The sequence below is a fragment of the Anser cygnoides genome, chromosome 13 (genome assembly GCF_040182565.1).
Source record: "Anser cygnoides isolate HZ-2024a breed goose chromosome 13, Taihu_goose_T2T_genome, whole genome shotgun sequence".
NCBI lineage: Eukaryota > Metazoa > Chordata > Aves > Anseriformes > Anatidae > Anser > Anser cygnoides.
Window position 1 is genome coordinate 8,257,176 of NC_089885.1, and position 24,986 is coordinate 8,282,161.

A 24,986-nucleotide genomic window follows, 5' to 3' on the forward strand; every position below is an offset into this window, starting at 1 on the left:
TACAGAGAATCCTTTGGGCTTAGCCATTCTCAAATACTTCACATTCTCTGTCTTCAATGCAGTTAAACTGAAACAACACAAATGCTAAGGGCATGGAAGGTCTTGACTACTTAAGGTGAACCAAGTTATAATTTATTTTTGTCCCAGACACATGCATTTCTTGTGCTTTGTGATGCTGATAGCCACTTATGCAGGGCTAGCCCGAGTGTTTTGAAGAGCTTGACCAGCATGTTCAAGGCAGCTATTTACCAGGAGCCTGCACAGGGGACATAAATCCCTCCTGGTGTCTCTTCCACTGTGCCCATGTCTCTGAACATCACAGAGGTGCCCCTCGTTATAGTCAAATATCATACCAGTATCTCAGTCTAAGTAATATTGTGGGCAACCTAATGGCAGTGATAATCTTCACAACCATCAGTTGAGTGAAGGTCTTGCCCAAAATTAATGGTCTGCAAGCCTTCCAAACTCAGCTACATGCTGCTGGGAAAGAACAATATGGATCTTCAGGAGTCCTTCATAGAAAAGAAGTGGCAAACTTGCAACACAAACAACTTATAAAGTTAAGCTAGAGATGCCAGACAAAGAAAAGCTTAGAAAAAACTGCCTCAAGAAAGCGGATACTGGCGTTGACCACTAATGCCCCAAATCAAGGAAGAGCTGTCAGGTTCAGGAGCCTCAGAGGATCTCTCTCGCAAAGGGGTTTGTGGAATGAGACCTTGCTAGCAGTGATCTTCACTGCACCTGATCATTTTCGGGTCCCACAGCAGAATGATTTGGCTGAAAAGAGATATCCACAGGCATTAATTATTACTCCATTTCCCCTGACACCAATTAACATCTATTAACATTGAATTCCGACAAAACTTGGAATGCTGTGAGTGTTCCAGAAGGCTGAAGAAAAACACTCTTCCAGAATAAACAGATGTCCAAGAAGCCATAATCTTGCATAGACCCTGAGCAAAATCATATTAGCAAAGGCTAATGTGGGGGGCACAAACATGAAAGGATTAAAAGAAGAAAGGATAACTAAATGCTGATCAAGATAACTTTCTTTGTTGTTAGATTACTGGCTCTACTAGCAGATAAATATCACCATGTTGGTCAAATATGCTTCACTAATGTTTTTGACTTAAGTGACTTTGTGACTCCTGCTGTTACAGGACATTATCATCAAAAGTCAGCTCCACAGAAAAATCAGTGCAGATCTAAGCTGATTAAAAGCCCATTAACTGGTAAATCACAAGAAGCTATGGTAGATCATCCATCATAAACCCTCTGCTATTGCAAGCTAAGTTCAAACAAATCCCTCTCGATTTCCCACAGAGATAAGGAAGACCACACAAGGATGGATACCACCACTCAGCTGGCACATAGCAGTAGGCTTGACAGGTCTGGGAGCCCCAGGCCAAGACTGCAAGTTCACATGAGACCTGAAATGAAGATACCAGGTCTACATAGCTTTGCACTTGGATCTAGTCCTTCCATAGAGCAGTAGACACTCATTTCTCTCTCTGCCAGTAGCATTGTCAATGGAGGAACTTGCTACAGAGAGCCAGGCAGTGCTGTACGAATTCTCTTCATAGAGATGTGCTGAAAAAAGTGCTGTAGAGTCTTTCCTTGCTGAACCTGCTTATACACCTCCTTTCCCTTTTCCTGAAGATATAAAAGAGCATTGAAACTGTTAGCCTCATAGCTGGTCACAATCTGCTATTTTATGCTTTTCCTGGGTTCTCATATTCAGTGTCCGAGTCTTGCAAACTTTCAGCATAACCTCCCCTAACACACAGGCTCTCCTCTACCTCTAACTTCTAACTTTTTTCCTCTACCTCCACCCAAAGTTGCCATTCAGGCAGCTGTTTCACATCTGGATCACTGACGTACTGGCATTGGCTTCCTCCTAGCTTGGAAAACATGATCTTACCCTACACCCTTCTGCAGAATATGAGTGCATGATAATGACCTGCACTAATGATTGCTCTTGCCCCTTCTCCCATGCTATTCCTTGTGCTTGGAAGAAGCTGTTCCTACATTTCCACAAACCAAATATCACCCTCATGAGACTTTCACGCAAAAAGCCTTTCCTGTAGGACCACCATGCTCTCTTAACAGCCGTCAGTGTGCACAGACCATGATGCTCATTCCTCCTTCCGTATTTCCCATTCTTTGTCTCACCTGAGTTGCCTTCTTTCACTTGTACTGGAACATTTTGGGGGGTGAAGGCCGCGTTTTGTGAATTACTGCATTCAGCACAGTAATGTTCCACTCCCTAGTGGAGGACACTGTGTCCTACACATACTTTTACTGCAGATCCTCATTTCTAGATTTATAAACTAGAAAAATATTGTCAGGTAATTGAAAGAGATTGATAGGTAATACACAGATAGCTGAACTGCAACTTCCACAGTAATTTCTTTATCTGCTACAACTGTATTTGTTACTCACATGAGTGCCAACACAGCAGGAATTAACAGGCCTGTCCTCACTGGCACTGCTGCTTCTCATTCACACAAGGACTGGTGGACAGAGCCAAACGTGTCCCCCGGACTGCTGGATCTGCACAACACACCGCCCTTCCAGCTTTCAGTACCCCCCTCATACAGGATTTATTCATCCAGAAGTTGTGACAAGTGAGAATTTCCTAACACTGGAGCACATCCTCCCTGCAGCATCATCACTGCGGGTTTTATTGGCTTCTCGTGTTCAACAAACTTCACCCCTCCTGAAGCAACAGATCCTCTTCTCCTTACAGAGCTACCCAAGACACGTGGACACAAGCCACAGAGCATAAAAGCATGTCTCCCACAAGGCTCATTAAACCTGTCACCTGCTGGGAGATTCCTTTGCTAGTCAGTGAAACGCTGCTTTAAATTCTTCCCACAGCTGCGTTATGTGGAACCAGCCAGGAGTAATTCCAGCATGTAGACTGTACATGAGGTAGGAGCTCATCGGCTTACGAGGCTGCTGAGCACGGGTCAGATGCGATGCTCGCACACAAGTGGATCCGCACACTGAGCACGACGGGCAGGACAAGGCAGCCAGCTCAGGAATCCTTAGGGAGAGGCACTGAGCAGATTGCAGGACTGGGCCTGTCAGGAATAGATTCAGGCTTTAGAGGCATATGGTTTTACTGTGGGAAAACATCTGGGGCCAGTAATGGCTCTGATGATATCTCGCTGCTGTCCTCCTTTCCTAGGGTAAGTCTTATCCCCATTAAAATCAACGGGAGCAAGGAGCAAATTCAAATAGCTCTTAAGAAAAAAACACTTTTACCAAAAGAAGGTGGCCACCTGTTAAATCTAGTTAAAAAAAGCAATTCTCTTCCTGGCCTGGATGCTCACATCCTCAATCACAGCTGGACAGGGCAATAGTAGGTTTTATTGTTGTTTTGATTTTATTTTTTAAGTGCCAGAGGACTGGCCTCTTCTGAGAGGTCCCAGACTGACCCCAGTGGCTCTGCTGCTGCAGACCTGCCCTGCCTTCAAACACTGGGAAAACACTTTCTGCTCAGTCCTGCTAGAAACAAGCTCCATTTTATTTACTAACAGCAACTGAGGAGGCAGGATTCAGACCTACTACAGTAGAAGAGAGCCAAGTCAGCACACAATTTCAATTACTTGGGTTAGGCAACCCGTTTCCATTACTGCTAATGGGATTTATGCATCTGTTCTGCAGAGCGTATTACTGAAAATCCATGCCTCATTCTGACCCCAGAAGTTTTTCTTCCCACATATAGCTTTAAAAAAACAATGGAAAAAAAAACAAGTAAAATGAACACTGCATTAATTGCTGCTTTAGTTTTGGACCATTTGCAACACCTCTGCCCTATGGAGCTGTATGTTTTCACTTCAGTAAGTGTCTGCCCCCACTCCACTGGCAAAGCTGTTGCCTGAGGTACTGCATCTCTGCACTGTTTACACTAGGTTTATATACGACCTGTGTCAGCAGGTTTTGGAGGATAACCCTCCTTTTATACCTCTGCCTAGCTGGTGGAGGCCAGCACCCAGTCACATCACACGTGCAAGGCACGGGAGCCATCACCCCAGGAGGCGCTGGGGAAGAAAAAGTCCATTTGGTAATGCTGTGCTGTCACTGGTGCTCAAAAAGCTCATCGTCCTGTTTTGTGGTGCTAAGAAAAAGTTAAAACTTCAAGTACAACAATGAAAGCAAGAATGACAGCACCTCTTTGGCTTTCGGGATGATTTTCAGACTAGCTCTGTTTATTAAATAGGAAACCTGACGTGGCCACCTGTTTAGCAAGCCTCTGCAAGCTTCTTTCTAACCTTTGTATTCTATTTGTCTAAATAGTTATACACAGGAGGGCTCAATTCTACCTGGAGCCTTAGGGCATCCTGGAAATTTTAATACAAAGGTCAAATTGAGAAAAGAGTGATTGTGCATTGAAGCCTCCAGTGAAACTCACAGGAACAGTACTCCTTCATGGGCTGCAAGAGGGGAGGGTGTTGCGGATGAAATTCTGGAAATTTTGTTCTTGTTACTATTGAAGACCCTGGCACAGCTCTAGGCAAAATTGCAACAGCTTAAACACCTGTTGGGCACTGCAGAGAAATCAAATGGTTTGGGCTCAAGCTTGCACTCCAGGTAGAATTCAATTTCTAGAGTGGCCAAAGCAGCAGAAATCTCATCTTTTTTAAATGCAATAAAAAAGAGAGCCTTTTACTCCCCTACGTGATAGGCAAATGTGGTCTGGGCTCCTTGGTGAATCAAATCCTCTACGCTTAACTCAGTCTTGCAGCAATCAAGTCCAGATGAAACTATTGCAAAACACTGATGGGGGACAAATGCATGGCCAGAGGCAATTCAGACCAGAAAGAATGAAAACGAGAGCTGGAGGGCTCAAAGGTGCAACTGAAACCAAGCTAGGATGCAGGTAATGAAGAGTTTGGTTGGGGAATGACAGACAAGCAGGAGACCAAGGTATAACAGATGGAGAGGAGGAAAGGGCATGAAAAAGGACCAGAAGACCTGACTCTCGTCCCGGCTTTCCCTGTACCTGCTGTACAACTGACCGTGGGGGAAGCAGCTTACCAAAAAGGAAAGAGCAGGGTCTGGCCTGCAAGATTATCCACACTGACTGTGTGTGAAGGAAGAACTGAATGTTGGCATCCTGGAATCACAACTGAGCCTGCAAAACTGGCAGCAGAAGTCATGGGGAAGAGAGTCTTTGCACTTGTTGCAAGAAAACTTCTATGGTAAAAGTCTGAGAAATATCTAATCTTAAAAATGAAAACGCTTACTGGTAGTCTGGTCATGTTGAAGAGAACCACGCTTCCAGGCACATCACACAGAGCTGCTCCTGGTTTCCTGCCACCAGCCATCAGTCTGCAGGACCTGTTACACACAATACTCCCCAGGCTCCCCTTACAGGCTTTACAGAAAGGGAAATGCTGCTGCATTGCAGCCTTGTGCTGAGTCTGCTTCTAAGTTACAGTCTCTTACAGCAGTCTCTTCATTTGCTATTCCCAGCAAGGAAGCACTGCAAGCTCAGAGGCGTGATTTCAGCAAGCACTCTGTCATTCTACACCAGGAAAGAGCAACCACTGCTGATCTCTTAAGGACAGAAGATAATCGGCATCTGTCTGCTGCCTTTCCTCCGAGACCCAGCTCCCTGAAAGCACAGCATGTACAGGCATCTACCGTGAATCAGGAGAGTTTGGGGGACACAAGGGACTGCTGGCCTTCTGCAGTTACTTCATGGAGGTGTTAGAGATTTCTTCTGCAATCTGCAGCAGGTGCTGCACAGAGCAGCTTCCAAAGCCCCCAGTCCTCTTCACACTCCTCCACTTCAGGTCACAGAAATCAGCTTAAAGTCAGCAAGGAAAAAGAACGTGCTGTCTTCCAGCAACTAAATGGGACGTGCCCTAGCACGGACAGCAAGATTGAACCAAGATGATTGAACATAGCTTCCACGTACTGTGAATCAATAACTCCATTTATTGGCAGAGATTACCAACCTGATGGCTTGCATAGGGACACTTACTGTTGCATTAATCTGCTGTGTGACTGCAGAGCAGGGAAAGCAGGAGGGGTGAATTTGCTCAGATGCTCCTGATATTTATCAATTAAAAAGAATAAGTCATAAGCTTTATTCCCCAAATATCTTTCCATATGGAGAGCTGCAAAAATCACTGCATTAAAAGAGGAAGCAGCCCCAGGGTCACATGCATACACAGCCAAAGAGTCTCCCCCAGCAGCAGGATTTCCCATCCAGGCTCACTCCAGCAGTACAGAGCACAACTGAAAGAGGAGATGTACTACATGAAGCAGATCATTTGTCTTCCTGGGAGGGCCCTGGCAGATTCCTTCCATTTCCATTTTTAATTCACCACCAAATATGGTGAATTAAAGGGAGGCAGCGAAACCTTTCTGGTGGCAGGGTGGATGAAGGAACAGCTCCTTCATGTTTTTAATCAGCTCTGCATCGAGTAATGACAACAGAAAGTTCATCACCCCTGTGAAGTGCTCCCTGACTCTCTGGCTGCCATCAGCCAGGAGCAGCATTGTGCCCCTTGCCCCAGGGAGGGCTCCATCTCCCCCAGGGACACCGCTGCCACCCCTGAGCCACCTCCATCTGCTTCTAGGGTCCCAACAAGGAGCCAGCCCAGGGCTCAGAGGGGGGTTTTCCTCCTCACCCTTGCCAGGAACCAGGCAGCTACTGCTGAAGCGAGCACCCCAGTGTCAAGACCCGCCTGATGGTGAGATGTTGCTCTTGTGCTCGTGGTGCTCAAAAGCATCTGGGCCTGGCCTGCCTGCTGCCAGCTTTTAAAATCAACTCCAGCTGCTAAAACTGCAGGCACTAGTTTAGCACCTCCCAGAAACTGAGTCCTCACATCTGAAAATTAGTCTCAGAAATGAAATCATGACCAAGAAAACCACAAACTGTGCTAAGCTAAGGCAGCAGCATATTCTCCTTTGTAATTTAATTTTTCCTTCTTAATTTTCCTGAGCTTGGCTATCCCTGAAATCTTTTACTAATGAAATTACTTGAGCAAATTTCTCAGGAGACAGTCAGCATCAGTCTTTTGGCACAGGGGATTTCTTTTAAGCTGAATTGACTCTCCTGCGTTCAAATTAAGATCTGCTGCTAAATACTGTCTCCCCCAAAGAGCAGAGTATAAATCCAATAATAAACACAATGATATATTTACCAAGGAACTAGAGGGCAAAAATAATTGAAATGATCTGTTCCTAAATATATTCCAGGGTTGGGAAAGCAGAGTCTTTGCTTCCATTTCTGATTAAAGTATTTTTTCCCAGTCCTGGTGTCCTTTAGGGACTGGTTTAGCACGTAGTAGGAAAAATAAGCATCAACTCTGTGGGTACTCCTTACCAGCCCTTCGCTTGCTCGGGGAGATACTGCTCCCACAGCCACTGGTTTTTACGCTGCCCTGTCTTGTGCTGGTGGACCAGGATGGGTTCAGATGATGCCAGGAGCCCAGTTTGCCACTAGTATCTCCCTGTTTCACCTCTTTGGACTTCAATGAGAGCAGTGACACTATAAAAAAGATCACAGCAGTCAGCACAAAAAACATTCCAGCCGTCCACTTGATTAATTTTTTTGCTAATTAGGCGTGGGACTACAGACAGTATTTGTTTTGTCTTGCTACAGACACTTTGTGGGAGCTATAAAAGTGGCCCTACTTGGAGGAAAAGAAAATATTATCTATAGGAAGTGTTGCTGCCAAAAGCAAAAAAGAAATTCTTCCCAAGTAACTTCAAAAGACATGGGTTCAGGCAACAGGTCACCATTTAAGTAATTCAAAAGAAAAATAATAAAACCATAACAGCACTATCCAGACAGTCAAATGGATTTCATTAAGGACTTCAAATCAGGTAGAAAACTTGAAATGGAAAGTTAGTATTGACTTGCAAGATTTGAAGTTATTTTACTGGAGTATTTGCTTTCAAAGTTGCATGCAGAGGATCAGTTAGCACAACCTGATGGAACCGCACCAGTGCCCACATGTTGATTTGGGGCAAAAGCTGGGGGGGAATCATGGGGTGAGGTGCAGGGGCCGAGCACAGCTCCAGCTGGAAGCAGAGCTGCAGGCACACAGTGCATTGCTTCCAACCCAAGGACAAAACTGTGGCCAGTCAGAGCCTAAAAGGAGGCTAGAATGAAAAGCTAAGTGCTTTAAAGGAAGAAAAGTAGAGCGTAACACTGCTTCTGCCCCACAGCCCATGCTGGATGCAAAGGACTCGATGCTCCAGAACTCAGCCCACTGCTGCTGTGCAGTGAGGTTTGTGCTTTTGTGACAGCAGAAGAACTCATTTCCCACAAAGCAGAAGTACTGCATGCTAAGGTCATAAATACTGTGCCAGGCACTGGCCTGCAACAGAGCAAAGCGCACCGAGGGCTGGAGAGTCCTCTCATAGAAGGGTGATAACCCTGTGATATTTATGATTTGTGTTAATCATGCTGCCCAACCAATGCATTAAAAAAATCTAAGTTAAAACCTATTAAAAGCAAACCAAATTCCCTGGCAGCTTTCCCAAACTCACAGAATTTAACCCTGCCTTTCTCTGAGCTATCCTTAAAATAAAAACCACAGCCTTTACAAGCACGTGCATCCAGTTTAATATGCAAGTGTCATGAAAAGCAGTGCTCATTTCTGTAGACAGAAGGACACACATGCATTTCCCCTGAATTATTTCCTGCCGTGAAGGCTGCAGCATCACCACAGCTCGCCCTGGTCCTACCCTGCGGTCACAGAGCAGGGCCAGCCCTCGAGCCTCCAACATGCACGTGCTGCTCTCCGCCACTGCTGCAAGCAAGCAGGGCACTAGGAGGTTTCCCAAGCAGCATTAGTCTTGGATCAGAGGTTGTGTTTTCAGCCCTTGCATGCTGTGACACTCAGATCACAGCCGAGGCCATCACGGGCCTCTTTAATCCTCCCAAGGATGACATTTCTTGTGAACATGCTCAGTCTGCATCCATGCTGGCAGGGCAGCCCAGCACACAGCTACAGTTATCTGCTCACACTGTCATTTCATGAGGGGTGTAAGCTGGCGTAAAGGACCACTTACAGGGAAGAAATGGTTCTTCCCCACTGCTGCCCGTCCTGTACTGCGAGAGAAGCAGTACTGAAGGACTGACTTCTATTTGGAACAGGCTGCAGCGTCACTCCTTCAGCACCAAGCTGGTTGTCTGCCTCTACAGGGCATGGGGGTGACACCACCATCAGGACAGAGCATCCTTCAGGTCCCTGTGCTCGCTGAGTTTTCCATCCAAGCTGCTTTACTTCACCTGAGCATGATAGATTCAGGAGTCTCATTTCCTTCACTCTTTTTCCTCATATAAGGCTTCAGTCACCAGCAAGCACTGTGTTATCCTCACCAGAGCTCAGACAAGTCAGGGCCTTTCAGCAGCACACAGGTCTTATCTGTGTCCTTGGAAGGAACAGAGAAGAAACATGCTAGCCTTGGCCAACAACTTCACCAAGGATCATGAATAAAACCTTAGAGAAAGCCCTCTGGGCCATGCTGTTTTGACAGATACCACAACCTGATCAGCAGAGCCATCCTTCCCAGCAGCTCTGCCCTGGCAGAGGCCGCTGACACTGCACCCTGTGCCCAGGCAGGTGAGGATGGGCTGCCACACTTGTCATGGTATCAGAGCCCCCAGACCTCCTAACAGCAAGCAAAGCACAGCAGCCTCAGGATAATCTCTTCGGAAGAACAGAGGCTGATGTGGTGGTTAATTAGCTGGAAGGAACACAAATTGATTGAGAAAACCAAAATAAAAAGTAACAAAGCCAGGACTGCTCACCTGCCATACTGAAGAACAAGAAAGGACAGGAAAAAAGTGTAAGAAATGTGGAGTTTAGTTTTGTCTAAGCCACGAGGAAAGGGATGGAAACACAGCAGGGTTAAGGAAGAGTAAAATGCTGCATTAATGCACAGTTTCATTCTTGTTCTCTTGGCAAAAAATAGTTTTTGAGTAGATCGTATCTGCTTTGAGAAGCGTTCCTATAGAATTGATTTTTAGGGTCTGTCTACACTCAGACATTTCTAGATTGTTTTACAGACAATTCTGACTAAATTATTTCTAAATTGTTTGTAGTCATTGTATAGACTTCAGATGGTCTTAAAGCAAACAGGCATGTTTTTACTGCACTAAATTAAAGGTAGCTTTGAGAATATGTTACAGCTAGTGCAATATAAGTGTTCAGGTCATCTGTAGCTCTGTACACACAGATTAGTGTGATGGTTTTAGCATTAGTTTGCACAGTTTTAAGCCTTGCAAGGGATTCCATCCCATTAGGGAAAAATCCATGGAGGTCACATCAAATTAGCAAGTGATTTCCTTTCACATCACCTACAACATCACTCATCACATTTACAAAATACAAGGCAAGAAATGGACACAATCAGCTTCCAATTTCAGTTTATTTGCTGAAATTTTAACAACTACAGCAGCAATTACTAAAAGTCTCAATTCTCACCACTGGAAGGCAGAGTGGTCATAATACTGACTTCTTACTTGTAAATGACTGGTAGATTTTTAAGCAGCCTACAGAGGAAAAATTAGGCATTTTCTTATCCTGTGAGATTTTTTTTCCTTAGAATAAGAACATGAAACAATTGCTTTTTTTCCCCTACTGAAAATCCAAATTAACTTGGTTCCACGTTTACCCAAATATTTCCATAGCTCCAAACAGGCCATTTACAACTCTTTCCAGTGTTTTCCTGTTCTCACTGGACCTGGGTCAGTATTTTACCTAGCTGAGCCAAGATGCAAGTCAATCTTTAAGCCCAGGAGAATTTCTTCACCCAAGCTGTGCACCTTCATTTTACAACCCTGCTGTACAGCTTCATTTTCCAGGCACAGTCTCAGCTTTGCCACATGAGTCAGCCCCTGACTAATTAAACTCTGGTTTTAAGTTGGCTGTGTATTTTACTTACCACCTATTTTGTAGTAGGCATCAGTGCAATTCAGAGAGTTTCACACCCAGAGCAGTTCCAGCACTCTCACCTCATCGAGACATCACTCCTCCTTCTGCCAGGATGGGCAGCACAGAAACAAGACATGCTGGTCACAAAGTCATAAAAGCAATTAAAATAAACTTGGAAGTGGACTGCCTGGACATATTTCTTCTTTACCTGTGCAGCTTCTTTGACTTTCTTTCACAGAGGTAATCCTACCAAGAGGCCGCCTACACAAGTGCTACAAAAGATGCTGAAGGGCTCTTTCCTTCCTGCTCAGCAAGCTCACTTCTCCATGTCTGATCCTTGCTGATTATTAAGTGACCTAAAACCAGGTTGTACATGAGCCTTTAGACTTCCTCCAGATATATTCAGACTTCAGAGGTCTTTTCCCACCCAGCTGTGAAGCCCTTGCAAATACAAACACCTGGGAGAAGCTTTGGATTGCCAAACCTGAGATCCTAGCAGGTTCTGAGAGCTGGTGAGGGGTCACCTTGTTCCTTGTTTTGAAGTAAACCACACAAGGTAACAGCTAGTCCCAAGAAAGTTGGAAAGTGAGAACAAGCTATCAAAAAGGTCATTTTCTACACTAGCCTATGTCAAATAAAGGGCTGTACAAATCATTAATCTCTTGAGTGAACACGGATCTGTTGCCTTTGGACTCTGACCATCAGTGATGGAGGGGACTTGTGCACGTCAGGAGAGACATGACACCCCAGAGGTCACCTGTGACACCCAGGCTTAGCATTGCCACTGTCCAAAGGGCAAGGTGACCCATTTGCCTGTCCTTCCAGTCCCCCAAGTGATTTCTTCCACAGCACAACCCCACACATCTCTACCCCAGCCGCAGTGCAGCCCCAGCCCGTAGGCCTTCTTGGCTCATCATGAATCAGGTCTCAGGATACCTCTTCACTACATTTGCATCTAACTCAGGGCAGGAACAGAGGTGACTTAAACTAGTTCTCCATTTTCCCTCCCAACCACGCTCTCATCCAGTGATGGATCTTGCCCCTAGAGTACTTCATTGTGCCATGAGTTGGTCCCAAGGTAGAGTTTAAATGCCAAAGTGCCTATCCAATCCCACCCCTTTCTCTTCATCAAAAGCCAAGCCTTATGCAGTTGGATAAAAACTAATTCCTGATCATGAGAATGCAAGAGAACACGTGCCTTAAAATACAGCTCAGACTGGCCTGATTTCTCACAGCCTGCTTTGTACTTGCTAGTAATTGTCCCATTCCCTGCCTTAGAGGGTTTGTCTTTCCTGGCTCCAAACTTCCTGGCCTTGGCCAGTTTATTTAAGTGTAAAAAAGGAGGTGGCACAAGTCCTCTCTACCAATAAACAATATAAAATTAATATTTACTTTTTTTTAAGCTGAACTTGTTTGTTATTTTTTGTGCATTCTATGCTTTCCCACAGGCCACATTGCTTTTGCAATTCTAAGTCTCTGTCCTGGTTCACAAAGTTAGGAGAGCAGTCGTATTTGTTTTTCTTTTGCTTAAATGGATGTAGAAGTCATCGAAATAAACAAGATATGCAATAGGCTGTCAGTAAACGACAAGGAAAAATTTTCTTGCTGGTTCCAAGAGTCTCTCATGATAATCCTTTGTAATTTCAGGAAAAGTCAAACAAATCTTCACAATAAGTTGGAGACTTTGAGGTTTGAATGTCCCTGAGAAAGGCATAGAAACCTCAGTCCATAAAAGTACTGAAATCTGGGAAATCACTTGACAGTAAGGCATTACTCCCTACTTTTTAAACCATCCACAAAACAAGTCATAGCTAAAGCACGATGTATGCCTCCAGCTCCAGGAAGCATTTTATGGCCCCGCTTTGCACAGAGCCCAGCTCGGTGCTTGCATGAACACTTCCCTGAGATTACCAGCTCACTCACAATATGCAGCCGGGTTGTTATGCTAAGTCCAAGGCCCAAAAGCCATACTTGGTGACACCAGGCTTGGTTCCTGCCCACGCTGTCTGTTACAGCACTAGGCCCTGGTGCTATACAAAGTACAGACACACAAGATGCTACCTCTGCTCTGCAATTAGTGGCTGTCTGGGTGCATCAGGGCTAATCGCGAGCTAGGGCTAACAGGTCAGGCCCTGTGAAAAAAGGAGATATAACAAGTCAGGAAAAGGCCCAGATTCTCCAGGTACTGGGGTGTCAAACCTCTCATGCCCAGCCTTCCCAGAAATATTCAAGCACACACAAGCTACCTGATACAGAATAGAGATCTAAGATCTACCAAATGGCTCTAGAGTTTAGCAGGGCTACTCAATGCCCAGCACAAACCCTGTCATACGGGCTTGCCTGACCTCCCCCGCCTTCATTCCTGCTCTTTGCTTTAACTCCACAAAACCTAGAACAACGTTTCAGTGGTCTTAGAGATACTAGCTCACCCTAATTCTCTGGTGCCCTCTGGCCATTCCTCACCGAAGATATTTCTGGCACAGTCCTGACTAGCCATTGTTCAAAACAAAAGCATTAATTTGCCAGAGAGCAAAGACAAAAACTGAACTTAAATGTCATCATCTGAGCTGTACAGTTCAGATTACCGTTGGTAATCTTGTGTGCTGCATAAATCCTGTTAGACATCAGAGAATCTGCAACCACATTCATCTTCAGGACTCAACTCTGCATGAAAACAGGTTGCACAGCCCCCCAAAAGAGCAGCCAGTAAGCAGTAAGATTATTCCTATTACCAAATACTGCCTCCACTGAATTTAGAGAGTAATCTCTCCAGCAAGCCAAAGAGACATAAACCATACAGTTATATACGTGTAGGAAACAATATAGCTATGTACGTGTATGTGTCATAGTTATATACACATCACAAATCCACATTCAGTATTTTACCCAGGCTTTACAGCAGGCCTGAACCCAGCTTGACTGATCCCCCCAGACACATCCAAAGTGCCTCCAGGTGAAGCTGCTCTGGCCCTACAGTGTAGCAGCCTACTTACAAGCACAGATCCCTGCTTGTGAACTGATGGGGCCTTTTAAATTCCTTGTCTCAACCCCACAAGACAGTCAGTTACAGCACTCTGGGACATAATGAAGACAGACACTTTGTTAAATCAGCTGTACTAATTTAGGACAGAGCACAAAGCCACATGTGCTTACACTAGACAAAGCTCTCAGTCCCAAAGATGCTATCTGAAATCACAGACAACTCCGGCACTTGAAACTAAACGCAAGTTTCTGAACCAGTGCCTCCTGTGGCTCAGCACGCAGGGGGCTGACACTCAGGGGAGACAGTCTACATGGGCTCTGCTTCCCACAGCCTGGGATCAATACACACGCACACACACCAGCTCCTACAAGCTAAAAACTTAAATAACCGCATGGGAACCCTTCGACAAAGCCCTAGAGGCCCTCCTTGGTATAGAGGTACAAAAAATTCCAAGGAGGCTGCAAGTCTTTTAAGCTTATTGAGGTGTAGGACATCACAGGGAATCATCGCAGTCTGAGCTTGACCCCAAATCCTCTCGCAAGCATTGTGCAGATGTCAGTTCAATACCAGACTGCTCCAGTGGCATCAAAGCTCTCCAGAGAGACACCATGACCACCTACCACGGTCTGAGAGCTGGCAGAGACTAGACAGAAGAGAGTAATGCTTTGCATCCAAAAAAAAGAGCTAGTATGATCTTGGGAAAAAAATACACTCTGAAAGGCATTAACTAAGCAACCAGGCAGCAACAGACCAGATAAAACTACCTATTACCCTTGGCAATGCCCCTTAGAAGAGACCAAATCCTCACCAATCCTGGCACATCTAATCGAATTGTAGAGCTGTTCTCTTGATCAGGGTAAAATTTTCCTTGTAACTGATGACACTGATTGATCCGACTCAGTTAATATCTTTTCTCTGAATTTCTTCCATTTAGCACTTTCTTCCGGGATTTATTGGTACAGCACGCACTTGCAAGCAAAAACAAACCATTTCCCATTAAGGCACCGAGAACAGGCTGCTGCTGGCTTGTTTTCTACACCATTTGAGATTGTTCTCCTTTTTAAAGAAAATTGGATAGCTGGTGATGCTCATTTCAGATCCAGATCCTATTTCACACAAGCCTGCTTTCCACCCTCTGCCCACATCAAGCAATATACATACTGCATATTAAATCCCAGAAAACTTCACACTCCTGTCACCAGGGCCCTGCACTAGTTCCCATGTGCTCCATTAGAGATTTGGGCATGCTTCAGGCTGAGGTCAGCTTTCTGAGGTTTTCAGGACAAAAACAGAGCCCCTCCCCCACTTCCATTCTTCTGTGTTTTTACAGGAGTGTGAAATAGGGCAGACAGCATTTGAGGTAAGCCATGGTCATTCATCTACTGCAGAAAGGTTAGAAAGCTGTTGATCAAGATGAGGTCCACCAGCAGGGACTCCACGCTCAGAAGCTTGCTTTGCTGCAAGTAGCACAAATCTAGTTTGAACAGGATTAATTCAAGAGCCAAAGAAAACAGAGGTAAAGCCAACCAAGGCTATTTGGGATTACAAAATTTACCTAAATATCAGTCTTCCCTTTTTTGCATTCCCAAAGCATGGCAAACACCTTTCCAGGTTCACATTCATGGCATAAACACAGCATCCCTGGGTACTGGGCATCAGATTTAGTAGAGGCAGATCAGGTGCCTAACATCTGGTCATGCAGATAGTCCTCACTGAAATATTGCTGATTTTCTAGAGAAATACAGTCCTTAGGGTGTTCTCAAATCTTCGTTTTCTTTACTGGCCCCTCCTCTGTTGACATCACTGGATTTAGCTACTTATGAACTGCATTGAATGCTTCCCTACTGACTTCAGCAGATGCAGAAACAGCTGCTGGCCAAAGACATCTGAGTTCAGGAGAAGCCTCAAGTCCTATTGAAACTGGAGGTGCTCCAAAATTTGCAGTCTCAAAACCTAAGTACAGTGAGTGCTATAATTTTAACAGGAGTCACAGAGCAGTTGATATCACTCCCTCCAGCTTCTGGGTTTTAGCTTTAAATACAAGTATAACAAGTTAGATAGATTCAAACATTGAAGTTTTCCAGATCCATTGCCTAGAAGTGCTGAGCCCTTTTCTGTTACGCTTGTTCTTCCCTGTATCTTTTCAGCATCAGTTATGGATTCCGCACACCAGAACTTAAGATCTTAACTTTAAGTAAATGTTATTCTACATAATTGAAACCATTTCAGTAACCCAGTTTGTTTATTCCTCCCCAAACATCCATTTTCTAGCATGCTTCAATAAAACAGAGCTGCAAACCTGATGGGGGAATATAAAGATATACCCAGCTCTGCCAGGAAAATCTGTAATGTTTTATGCCTTGGCAAGATATATCTGTGTCTAGGGCACCCACTACACACCCACAGTATGTCTTTCCATCATTACAGGCCACTTCAAGCTGGTATCTAAAGTCTTTAAACATTCTGGATTAAGAGAACTGAATGTTTTCTGAAGACCCAAAGGGCTGCAGAATATTTTAGTTCAAATAAAAACAGATTGTGGTGGTTCGCTCCTATGTGTCAAAGCTACTTACGGGCTTGCCTCCCTATTAGCTGATGGAATTCATGAATATTCAAAGTTAATAGCTATTATGTTCTCAGGGCAGACGTATCCACTCCTTTATAAATTATACATGGACTCTTCACAGACAGCTGAGAAAGCCAATTAGCCAAGCAAAATTTGCATATCAATCGAGGAAGAAGTGTCCCGTGTTCAGCTGCTATACAAGAAGCATCTTAGATTCACATTCCACATCTGTAGGTTGGTTTTGTTTGTTTTGTTGGTGGTGGTTTGTTTTTGCTTTTAAGCCTTCCCCCGTGGTTATTAATATCTTTAACTAAAGCTTTAACTAAATACCCACCTGGGGGAAACTGAAATGCCCTCAGAAGCAGCCCAGCATCTGTCTGAGCAGCACAAAGCTCAGGGCAGGGGCATCCAGAGCCCAGAAACCCAACTGCAAAGGGGAGAGGTTCGTGGCTGCCTGACTCAAACTGCCAGAAGCAGCACAGGGACTCTGGGGCACCCCACAAACTCAGCAGCTCCCAGCCCAACCTAAGGGGCGTCCTCACACTCAGAGGTGGAAAACCAGCGACAGAAAGCACAGCCAGTTTATCCTTCTTACAATTTATCCTTCTGAGCTGTGATCTCCGGCCTTACGGTCCCAGCCTACACATGCCAACCCTTCTCCTGCTCCGTAACGTCTCATTCCCCCCCTCGAACCCCATCAGCCATGGGGAGCAGGGACCAGCCCTGAGTTGTGTGTACTGGCTCAGCACCAGCTCCGATGGTAGCTCCACGTGGGCTGATATGAGGCTATATTTAGGGCATAAGATTCCTGTCGTACCTCTATAACTGCTTTCAGTGACTCACGGTGGGGAAATTAACATCCCTACAGAACCATGAAAGCAGAGGGAAAGATACTTTTGGGAAAACCGCCAACACCCTCTCTCTCCAAGGGGAGTTTAAATTGGCACCAGCATTTCTGTTCATATTGATCTACGCTCCTCCACACTCAGCACCACTATTTAAGTGTGAGGAGGAGCAGAAACAGCACAGATGAGCCGCACGACTGTGAGAGCCATATGGGAAAGCGCTGATCCTTCTCTCTCTAGTATCAGCCTGTATTTATTGCAGTGTCTCTGTTTACAATCCAAGTTTACACAAACTCGGAGTGGGTATTTGCAGTCTACTACGCATGCACAGACCATCAGCTGCTGCGTCTCAGTGGACGTGCAGTAGCATCCACTTACAATTTGAGGCTGTAATTTGGAATATGGCTAGACAAGGTCCTGTTCAAAGTGCCATACCCAGGGCTGCAGGCAGATGTCTGCAGGAGATGGCAGTCCTCTGCAGCAGGAAAAGTATCTGGTCCTTTTTTCCTTCACTCAGCTTGGATAGATCCAGGAGGAGACAGTGTCTGCCCACAAAGCTGCGGTGTAAAAGCCATCTGTCCCGCTTACCCCGTAAACAAAGAAGAAACTTCCCATGCAGCTTGATTAAATGCATATTGAAGGATTACAGCCATTACAATCTGCTGGATATATAAAAGTGAGACCACGGTCATGAAGCACGCGAGCAGCACAACTTGTACAGCACACAGCTCCCCTTCTCACCCCAGCATAGCAGATGACTACAGTCCACACATCCCTCTACAATTAATCTATTTCTCAAGATGGGAATCCAATTCAGCAGCTTTTCTGGAAGCTTGATGCCACATCAGGATGTCTCCTGTTGCAGGGTGCTTTGGGAGGAAGCTCTCACCTCTAGCGTGGCTGTGCACAAGCCCAGATGGGTCAGCACGAAGCCACACAGCAGCCCCAAAGCCACCCCTGTGCCCAGGGGCACATCACTGCAGCAGTCTGTGCACTCTGCCAGCAGGGCCTGGTGCAGCCCCAGATACTCACCTCACTAATATCGCTGGTCATAATGAGCAGACAGAATTAGCAGCTGGCAAAAGCTCTGTGGTTTCATATTCAGCCCTCAAGAAGCAGGAATCCTACAGTGGGAAAAAGTCTCCAAAGCAGCTGAAGCAGTTTTTTTCCCCCCTCTTGTGTGCAGAAATGATGAATAAACTACCACTGTAAGCACAGCTGGTACAAGGCCTCCCACAGCCCTTTGGTCATGTCAGTCATCTGATTGCCTTCACCAAGTGTTTCCATGAGTGAGGACTTTTGGCAGAAGTTTGGCGAGACAAAGCACTTGCACATAATGACAGCTACATGGAACAATATGAATATTTATACACACTGGCATGGGACCACTACACTTCCCATATAATTTCTGCACTGTGTTTAGGCACGCCATTCACTATGGATGATTCCAGCTGAGCAGCTTTATGGCTCATAGAGGCAGCCAACAAACTGAACCACGCTTTGCTCTCCATTTCATGCCAGTGCTGATTCAATGCCTCGGCTACTGCTGAACATTGCCAGTTTCACCCTGATGCTATTACAAGAACCATAGCATTACGCTGCCTGCATGACAAGCTTTACCCACAGCTCTGCTTCCCCATCGCCTTTGCACAAAGCCAGAGGTTTCACTGACATCCTGAAGGACTCATATCAAGGCCAAGAGCCTGGAGACGGAGCTCAGGACTCTGGAGGTTTGTCCATGTGGCACAAACACGCTTTGAACAGGCTCTCTGGGTGCCAAAGCAGCATTTCCAAGAGCTGGGCCAGCTGCAGAGAGGAGAGTGAGTAAAGGCACTGTCAAACCTGGTGCTCTACCTGCTGCAACATGCCACAAGATGATAAAATACTTTGCTGCTGTTACTTAATCAACACTGGCAGAGGTGGAGAACCAACAAAACCCAACACGAAACAGTGGAATACAGATATTTCAGGGAATACAGACCAGATGTCTCAAGGGGCTAAGGGATGCAAACAGGCACAGCACTGGAGAGCTGCAGGTCTACCCAAGGAAACCAGCCCAGGAGAGGTAACCTTACAGACCTATTTGTAGTATTACCGAGCTTTGTGCTACCTGGAGTATTTTCCTTTATAGAACAGGAATCAGCAGAGAAATGTTCCTAAGCCACAGGCCACCTGTGTGCCTGACAGGTGCAACACCTGCAGTTAGGGGGGGGACCCTGAAGACCCACATCCTGCCAGAGCTCAGCCATGAAGCCCCAACCCAGAGGACTAGCCAGAGATACTCCCATGGAATACATTGTTATTTAACAAAAAAAGCCATCACAAATACTGCTGCACCCACAGACTGCCAGCAGCAACAGCAGAAGGAACCTGGGCAGGGAATTTGCAGCCTGCCATCTAAGTAACACCTTCCCAGTTACACCTGTGGCCTTGCACAATCAATACCAATTATATCCACCTTCAGTCCACAAGTGAGGAGTGAAGTGGTGATAATGACGATGATGTAACAAACATTAATTCTGGGCACATCAGTAATCTGAACTCACTCGTGTGCTTTGAAGGCATTAGGATGGATGTGCTCTGAAGCCAGATGCAGCACAGAGGCTGGAATGGCTGTGCAAACAGCTCAGACCAGAGCCCCTAGAAGTTAATTAAAACATCAAATGCTTCTGGATCAGTGCTCCATAAAAACACTTGTCAGCACACATTCACAAGAACTCCCAAAACAGACCGCAGTGACAGCTGTACAGGGCAATAAATATGTTAAACAAGGCAGTGTTATAACCTCCCCTGGCCTAGGGGATACTAATGAGAACTTCTGGACATTTTCCTCATTTTTTGGCTAGTCTCACTGTGGCAGTTTAGGACCCGACTGATTTGCCACTCCTCAAGGCAGAATGTGCCCACGGTCAGCCAAACAACAACTTGGGAGCACTGGACACAGCATGAGCAGCTCTGCAGGGTGGCTGCTGCTAGAAGAGCTTCTGCACCACCTGCACTCAGCATGGCCCCAGCTGGGGCAGGTCTCACTACCAGGGAGGGATCTGAACACTTGGGCAGTCACCTCTGCAGCACTGCTGGTATCTCAAGAGCACAGTTTATCATTTACTCTCACAGTACCTTCAGGGCCCATTACCAGGAGCCCTTTGCAAGAAGATTTTAAATGCTTCTGACATGCAGGGAAACGAACCAGAGCTTAGCAAGGCCCCAAGCAGCGCATCAGGCTGTGAGGAAGACCTCTCTGTTCTTTATGCCCCATGGAGAGGCTGGGTGATCGGCACCAACCAGGCACCTGCTGGTGCACAGAGCAACTCCCTGCAAGCCTGCTAAAAAGAGGACACCATACAGTGTCCCCCCCCCCCCTTATTTCCCAGCCTCTTTCTTGAAACTTTTCCCCAAAGATTTCATACAGACAGAAATCCAACCAAAAAACAAAGTGGGCTGAGTCTGACCACTGAGAAGAAAGCTTGTACAAAGACATCCAGACAGCAAGATGGCCTAAGTCCTGCATACCCAGAAATGAAACAAGTTTCCTTTAACTGTCAGACATTGCTACACAAAACTGATTTAAGTCACAATTCAGACAAATCAGGAGTGTTTTTTCCCCCTCAGATGCTAATCCAACTACATACTCAGCTGAGGAATCAAATGCATCATCATCACAAGTGTACCAATGGACAACTGCATGATATGATGAAACAACATCCAACAAAAAGTTTACCAGCTAGGTCTGGCTCTCAAAACAAAAGCTTTAAACCAAGAAAATAAAATGAAGACTGAAAGGAGGCAAAAAAAAAATCAAACCTTGTGCTCCATATTAAAGTCTCAGAGCCCCATTGTCCCTCAGATCCTTTGCTTTTTGTTCCACACCAAAACCCAACTTATTGCCTTCCCTTCTCAGCAGGGGAGATGATTGATGCAAGACCCACACAGGCCTGTGTCAAATCCAAAGGCATTAAACATACAGAAGGGTGCTTTACCTATAACAATGCAAATTACATCAGCTGTAAGCTATCAAAAAAGCTCATTTCAAACAACAGTAATTTAACAGAGTTATTCCAAGGAGCACTAGTGGCTATATTTGTTTTCTTTCTGATATTGCAATAGCAAACCATGCATGAAGTTTATTAAGCCATGCTAATTGTATTTCTGTTCTAGTACACTTTAGCCATATGGAGAATCTGGCGGGTGCTCAAAAGACAAAATTGTTATTTGGGGAAAAAATATCCTGAAAAGCTTCAACTGCCTCAAATGTTAATTCCTTCAAAGTGAATAATGCATAATCAAAACGTCAGCTGGGATGCGGTACAACATGTTGCAATCCATTGGAGAAAGGTAATTTGCAAACCCCGAGGAGAAGCATGTACCAAAACCCAGCACAGTTCGTGTAAAACATTTGCCATTAACACTGGAGTGCATGCTCACCAATTAGGAGAGATCCCACAGCTCAGGGTTAGGCACGCGCAATTCAGCGAAGTGCCAAGCAGCACCAGGATGCTCCACGCCTTACAGAGCAGGTACCTACCATCAGATCCCTTAAAAAGGGAGTGCAAGAGGCTGGGAAGTTGTGTGCAGCGAGTAGGTAATTGGGGACAGAGGTAGCTGAAGCCTCAGGGAGTTCCTTCGCAGAACTGCAGAAGATACTCAAAGGGAAGAAAGGTTGGAGTTACTGAAACCTTTTCCATGGACATCCACACAACCAGTTCATGTGCAAGAACAAAGCCCTGGGAGACAGCCTTCCCCCACGCAGAGCCCCCTGAATGTTGCATGCAACTAATGTTTCAGGTGGAAAATTCTCATTGAACTACTATTCACAAGGGAAATCTCAGAATTACAGTGACAAAGGCTGACAATTTAAAGTTCATTGCTATAAACTATCCCTGTTAAACTTCTCAGACCCTTTAAGCTGTATAACAAATATCACTATACAAGATTAAAATTTCATAATCACTTGCATGCCTTGCTGATTTTTTATTTAAACATCTTTTTATTTCATCAAGAGAAGACAACGTCAATAAATTAAGTCCAAGAAGAATTTTATGTGCTATAATTTTTTTTCCATTCTCACACTGCTCTTGTGCTGCTAATAATTCATGCCATTATTTGAAAGAGCGACTTTCAGTAAGGTTAGCCATAAAACTAGTCCCTGCTGATAGCACTGTGATGCAATCCAGATATTTATGAATAAGGATGTTTTACTTTATTAGTCCCTTCTATGCTAAGGAATAAAAATTTAACAACTTGCTGCTGAGAAGGAAGATACAAGACTACAAAACCAAGACATGTAGAATACAGTTCATAGGAGCAACATGAGATAGTTTGTATTTCTAAATATTTAAAATACTGATTGTGGATTAACAGAGTTTGTTTGGATGATTCTCAGTTTTTTCATTACCTTGCTCTGATCACCCTAACAGCAGAATAATCACAGTATTATGTATTTCTTCATAACTCCCGGATTACCTAAAGTGACTTAAGAACAACCCAGTATGTACAAAACACCCCAGAATAATTTGTCATCAAAGAGGGCTCGAGAAAAAATAATGGCACTGTCTGCCCATATGAAGTGTTTTAAACAATGCTTTAGGATAAATCCTTTAAGGAACACAGGTAGGCAGTACCAGGGCCTTTACTTGAGGGGAAGCTCTAGGACAAGATGCTCTGAAAGATGCAGCTTGAGAAGTATTTTACTCCAACATAATCTTCACAAACTAAAGCAAGCCAGTCCTGTGGAGACCTAGTCTTAAGCATCAGGTCTGTCACAAATTGCAGTAAACCACTAAAAATACAAGTGGACAGAATGACAAGTCGTACGTTTGAACTACACTGGCATCAGCAGTTTTTAACGCAAGCAGTCATCTCAGAAAAGCAGCCAAGAGAGTACCAAATCTCTTGTTTCACATGGCTCACATGCTGTACGTAAGGGGTTCAGCTGACTTCAGCACAAATTTGTGAGAGGCCACTGGACAAAGCACAGTTGGTCCTGAATACAGTTACACTCCGAAGAAGCTGAAAAACCTGCATTTCTCGTGCTGGATTGAGCTGCCTTCCCAATGCAAAGCGCTCTAGGCAATACTTTCACAAAGCTCGAGCGATTCTCACAAAACCCAGATGGCACGATCCCTCTCCCAGGAAAAGCTGGCATTTGCTATGCAGTGAGAAGTGTTAGAGGGCAAACAAGCCCCCTGCCTGGGCCTGACACATCTTCCCTCCGTCAAAACAAACCCTTCACATAGCTTGCTGAAAACCAGCAGGAGAAATGTTAAGAAAAAAATCAGATCATCACACAGGCTCTCCCACCTAAGCTACATGGGAAGCTCCCATGACTCATTTCTTCAGTCACGCAGCAGAGGAGGGAGCAGGAATAATTTCCATGCCATGGCTGTTTATTCCAACAAAGTCCCATTTTCAGCATTATTCCATTTTCAGCACTAAAAGGAAACCCGTCTGTCCACAGAACAGCCAGGTTTGCCTGCAGTGAGCTAATTCACATGCTGAGCATCTCCATGGGTGCAAGGGAGAAGGATTTGCAACCTGAGCCACCAAGCATCTCCCGCTATTTTGGCTCATTTAATCTTTTTGCAGTCATTTTGCTGCTTTTCCTGATTTCATGCTGTTCCCTGAGCCCACACTGCAGCACCCTGGGCACTGTGCTCCACCTCCCACCCACCGGCCTCACCAAGGTGAGGGACTGCCCCAAGCCACTCCCTTCCATGTGCTCCCCTCTTTATCCCCCAACTAACAGGCTCAAGCCAGAGCTGGGTTTACAGCACCAGGTTTTTGCAAGTGGGAAAGGTGAGCTCTAATGAGGGAGAAGCAGGAACAGTTTGCAAACAGCAATTACCAAATGTGTTTCCTCCTGAAGATTAAAAAGTGGGTTTTTTTTAATAATGAATACACCTGGGTTTGTGCATTCAGTTGAGCCTTAAAACTTTAAGAATCCAATTAGCCTCATTTCCTCAAAGATTTTTTCTTTATAAACGTAGCTTATATGGTCTAGAGTCTGAATTTGTCACCTGCAACGCTGTGAACTCCAGGAACTGGCAGAGGAAGCACTGCAAAAAAAAACCACATTAAATCAAACATCTTTTCAATACCTTATTTCTGGTTGACTGCCCTTGGAAACACAAAGTAAAGAGGAAAGAAAAGCAAGAAAGTGATGTGTCCACCCTTATTAGTGGAACACATCAGTATTTCCTCTCCTGTTCAGCTCTCATTGCTGTCTGCATTTTAATTAGCTTTGCATGGTTAATTGGATGATCAATGAGGCAGAGAACTACATAACATCCTGATCAACAGGGATGCTAACCCTGGGTTTATCTGAGAACACAGGTGCTGAAAAATTTGCCTGCTATCACTACAGTAAGACCTACAGGCAGCCTTTACGTGATGCAGGATGAAGCACAAAGAACAGCTTGAGGCATGTCCTGTGCCCTACACACGTAGTGGTGCCACACATCTTATCCTGTGGCCTCAAGGTCTTGCAAGAGCCCATGCTTATGACAGGCCCATGGCATCACAATCTGGGCGTGCTGAGGAAGGCATTGCACATTTGTGACACTGAGATGCAGAGCTGGCTGAAATAACTCCATCTTTTCCCTTCCTCTGCAACAGGAATGTCTGTGCTGAATTTTTCCTTAAGAAAAACCAAAACACTTCTCGATGATTAAACTCCTTGT

The 24,986-nt window shown here is 45.1% G+C and overlaps 2 long non-coding RNA genes across 3 annotated transcripts in view; both read right to left on the minus strand.

Annotated features, from left to right (window-relative positions):
• LOC106037768 (uncharacterized) overlaps positions 1-24,986 on the minus strand; it is a 75,874-nt gene that overhangs the window by 37,897 nt on the left and 12,991 nt on the right. The window lies entirely within an intron of this gene.
• Positions 1,107-10,154, minus strand: LOC125184193 (uncharacterized). Its single transcript, XR_007167806.2, has 3 exons — positions 9,266-10,154; positions 7,349-7,513; positions 1,107-3,086 (listed from the first exon to the last, which is right to left on the minus strand). It is a non-coding gene; the product is annotated as an uncharacterized lncRNA (long non-coding RNA).